This window comes from Euprymna scolopes, chromosome 10, assembly GCF_053919585.1.
Source record: "Euprymna scolopes isolate OS-2025 chromosome 10, ASM5391958v1, whole genome shotgun sequence".
Taxonomy (NCBI): domain Eukaryota; kingdom Metazoa; phylum Mollusca; class Cephalopoda; order Sepiida; family Sepiolidae; genus Euprymna; species Euprymna scolopes.
This window is the reverse complement of record NC_136491.1, coordinates 12,418,995-12,423,835: the sequence shown is the minus strand read 5'-3', so window position 1 is coordinate 12,423,835 and position 4,841 is coordinate 12,418,995.

Here is a 4,841-nt window from a genome sequence, read left to right as displayed (position 1 = left end):
ATTTTATAGAGTATGAACAGATAATGCGAAAGTTTGAAGATGATAATTAAGCATTGAATAGAGTATTTATGAGACAATATCTTTAATCTAAACTTTATCCTTGCTAACACATACGAGTCTGCACATACACTGTCTATTTGTCATTTTTCTTCTAAAGTTCCTTTGTATATTTTGTTTTGGATATATACATCTCTTTTACGACGACGGGTTTCGGGACAGATTTTCGTAGATAGTTATATCAGCTTTCCTTTTAATATTTTGTGAAATTGTTTTCAATTTATCAAAATTTTTGTGTCTTTTAAAGAAAAGACAATTTATTCCACGCTTTAACTTTGACGGCGTCTATTTACCATTGAAAAATCGCAACACTATTCAGAAGATTGAGCTAAATAAAGAAATCCTTTATTATACATACATCCATACATATATTACATATATATTATATATTAGATGTATATATATATGTGTGTGTGTGTGTATATATATAAATATATATTATATACATATGTATTTTATTTTGACATATTATATCATATTATATATATTTTCCACAATTATACATAACACCGTTTCCTACAAAAACTATGGAAGACCTTGCTTCGAATGTAGCCATAAGTGCTCGTTTACCATTGGGGGCATGTGACGTGGAAACTGTTATAATTGGTTATATGAAACTTACGCCTCCTGTATATATGAATTGGAGGTTTGGATCTTTATTTCAGAAGTGTCTTCAAATGATGGTGAAACGCGTGTCTAGAGGTCTACTCCGTTGCGTGATGTTTGAGGTAGGTTGTGACGTTGTGTTTGATTGTGGAAAATATATATTAAAAAGTCAATATATATATATATATATATATATATATATATATGCGTGTGTGTGCGTATATGTGTGTGCTAATAAAATAAATGAAAAACAGAAAATGTTGTAGTGAGTGTGACTGTGTTTGTTTTCCTTACAGCTCAATTAGTGTTGTACATTTTTGTCGGCCTCATATTTTAAACGCACATTCTTAACATTATATTCCTGCATCTTAAACATAATCGATTTAGATAGATGGACATCATAAGTAATTTTCATTTTCTAATATACCAAGAAAAACAAACAGTAAATAAACGAGTCTAACTAACCAGTAAACGACGGCTAATGTTTTTGACAGAATAATATCAAATACAAATTAATGATGAATGTAGGATGAACGACGTTTTTCCATTTATGTTGAATTGGTTAGATTTATGTTGAATTGGTTAGATTTAAGAAAAAAATGTACATTTTCTCAGCATGAAATGGTTATACCAAACTAATTGTATAAACCTTTTTGAAGTTTTGTAAAGTGAATATTATTGGAATTAAATGAAAATTTATGTAAATTATTTTCAAAACTTTTAATCATTAAATACATGATTGCCTGTGGAGAATATTTAAGCATTCAAAAACATATTTATGGACATCTTAAATGCTTCTGAATTTATTTCAAATCTCAAAGTCTCGCCGAATTCATTATTTTCAACTATTATCAGAGATTTAAATTACTCAATCGCTTATGAAGAAAGCGGGCTTCAGTCGTTAAAGTTTTAAGTAATCGTTTTGTTTTCTAAATAGGATTTTAATAATGTGGTATTTTACACAACTGCAATTAATATTTGAATAAACATCGTCGAAAGGTGAAAATACACATCCAATAATAAACACAAATCGATGCGAAATATTTATTTGATTTTTTATATGACTGAACGAAAGAAACTATTTAAAATATTTTTAAAACTTAGTGATGATATAAATTACTCTTTGTTTGCATCATTTGAATATGATAAAATAAATCCTGTCTACAGATAAAAGTATACAGTATATGGTAACTAAGAATATGATAGATAGATAGATATATAGTAAACGTGATATAATAAACAGAATATGGTTAACACAATACAATCAAGAGAATATAGTAAATACAATATAATTAAGAGAATAAAGTAAACACAATATAATTAACAGAATATGATTAACACAATATAATTAAGAGAATATAGTTAATACAATACAACTAACAGAATATGGTTAACACAATCTAATCAACATAATATAGTTAACAAGAATATAGTGAATAGTGTATATAGTTATATTATAGTTAACATAATATCATTGTTAATAATATAGTTACAAATATTGTTAAAAGAATATTGTAAAACAGAATATGGTTAACAGGAATTCGGTTTAAAGACATATAGCAAACGGAAAATAGTTTATAAAAAACGTTAACAACATAATGCAGTTAACAATAATATAGAAAAGCGAATATTCTTTGAAGAATATTGTAAAACAGAACATGAATATGGATTTTTTTTTTTTACACAGTGATCACCACTTATCAAGGCCCGGAAACCACTCAGGGCTAAGGGTTATTGCAAGTACATCACGTTAGTGAGGAGATTTTATGAAGCGTTTAATTAGGGGGGCGGTTCATTAGGAATTTGTTAACATTAGACTTGAAGACATCCAAGTTGTAGTCCGGAAGGGAAGCAGGCAGACGGAACAGAGTTCCACAGGCGTGCAGTTCTAAGAAAGAAGCTTTGCTCATAAAATCCGCGTTTTGATTTAGGCACAGATATAGAGTGGGGGAAATTTTTCACAGTGGATTCAGCTAGACGGAAGATAGCTAACAAAATATTGTTAACACATTCTGGTAAAACATAATTGTATTAACAGAGATGTGTTATCAAGACATAGTTACCAAAACGTTGTTACGAATATTGTTGACAGTTTATCGTAAAAGAGAATGCGGTCAACAGCATATATGACAAACCCTATATAATTTGAATCAGCAAGTTGAAAGAAAATGGTTAACAGATAACGGGAAAACAGAATATGCCGAAAAAATATGAGGCTGAATACATGGTTGATAGATGCGGTAGAATTGTGACTAATATTTTTTTAACTAAAATAAAAAAAAAAAAAATAAAAACATATTTATTCTTCATCATGCCGGATATTTTATCATGTTAAATTCTAGCTCGATTAAAAAGAATAAAAATTAAAATATTACACATGCATATATATATATATATATATATATATATATATATATATATATATATATATATATATATATGTATATATATGCATGTATATGTTTAGTAAAAATAATAAACTGCCATCCCACGCGAAACGATGGCTTAAACTCACTAAATAATTTCAAAATGAATGAAAGATGGAATAAAAGTAATCATGAAAGAGTTGCGAACGTATGCGCCAATGAAATATATAACATGTTACGAGGTGACAACTATATCAATATACAAAGATTATTAATGGTGATATCTAAGAGTTATTATAAATTAAATAAATATATAACATTTATGTATATTAAAATATATATATATATTTTGTGGTACTTATGGGAGATATTTAATAAATTATATACATATATATGTATATATATATATATATATATATATATATATATATATATATATAACGAAGATAAACTTCACACTAAAGTATATTTTCATGTCATGACTATTTCCATTTTCATCTTTAAATTTCACTTCTACTGGTATTTTCTTCTTTGGCCATATATATATATATATATATATATATATATATGCATAAATATATGCATATACGTGTATATATATATTTCTGTATTATATTTACATATACATACATATATGTATATATATATAATATGCCAATATATATGTATATCTGTATATATATATAAATATATATACACACATATATATATATACTATATATATATATATATATACATACATATATATATATATATATATATATATATATATATATATATATATACTCCAAAAGAAACTCCGAATAAATTATTCTATTGAAACCACAGATAATATGAATAATAAAACACATATTAACAAATGATTATTTTTGCTGTATTAAATTTGGAACGATTGGCAAGTGTAAATCACACCTTTTTGATATTACACGTTTAATGTCTGTTGTATTTTTGTCTTTCCTTCATTTTACTTTTCTACAATCATACATTTATGAAAATCAGACTTTTATATTTACGGATATTTATATATGATATACTACATATACTTTTGTAATTGTTACATCCTTCATATGGAAAAGATAGTCTTTTCTTTGTTTAAATTGTCGCAGAAAACACTGTGTGGATTTATAAGTTGTTCTAGCTTACACTTGACCGGACCTATATGTTTTTACTTGATTGATGTTTGGCGCTGGGGCGTGTGTTGCCAGATCGTTGTTAGGTAAATGTTATAATCACGAACACTTTTGACACACAATTCAATATTCTTAATTCATTAATCTGTTTTTAATTATATGGACAAAACATGCACACACAGAGATACACACACACAGATACACACACAGAGATACACACACACACACACACACACATATATATATATATATATATATATATATATATATAAAAGGTTAAAATACAATTATCGATTGACAAGTGTTTCGTCCTCTACGACTTATCAGTGGCTTAATCTAGCGTGGTTCGAAATCTGGGCACAATGGTGAGAACCCTAAAACCTCTCATCCTGGTCTATCTTGAACGACTGCTGGATGTATCGCGTTTTTTTATGTAGATGTTATTTATTTATTTTTGTTTGCGATGCTTTTGAATGAACTCAATTATTTATTTGAAAGTGCATGTTCATCTCTGGAGAATTGGGAATAATTATCCCTTTTACCAATTTGTTACCTCCAAATGCTGAGCGGCATATATATTGTTTAAAATATAGTTATCAACTGAACCGTGCTTCGTCATCTAAGACTCATCAGAGTGATTCAATCCTACAGGATTATAAATCTTGACACCAAAATTTGAAGC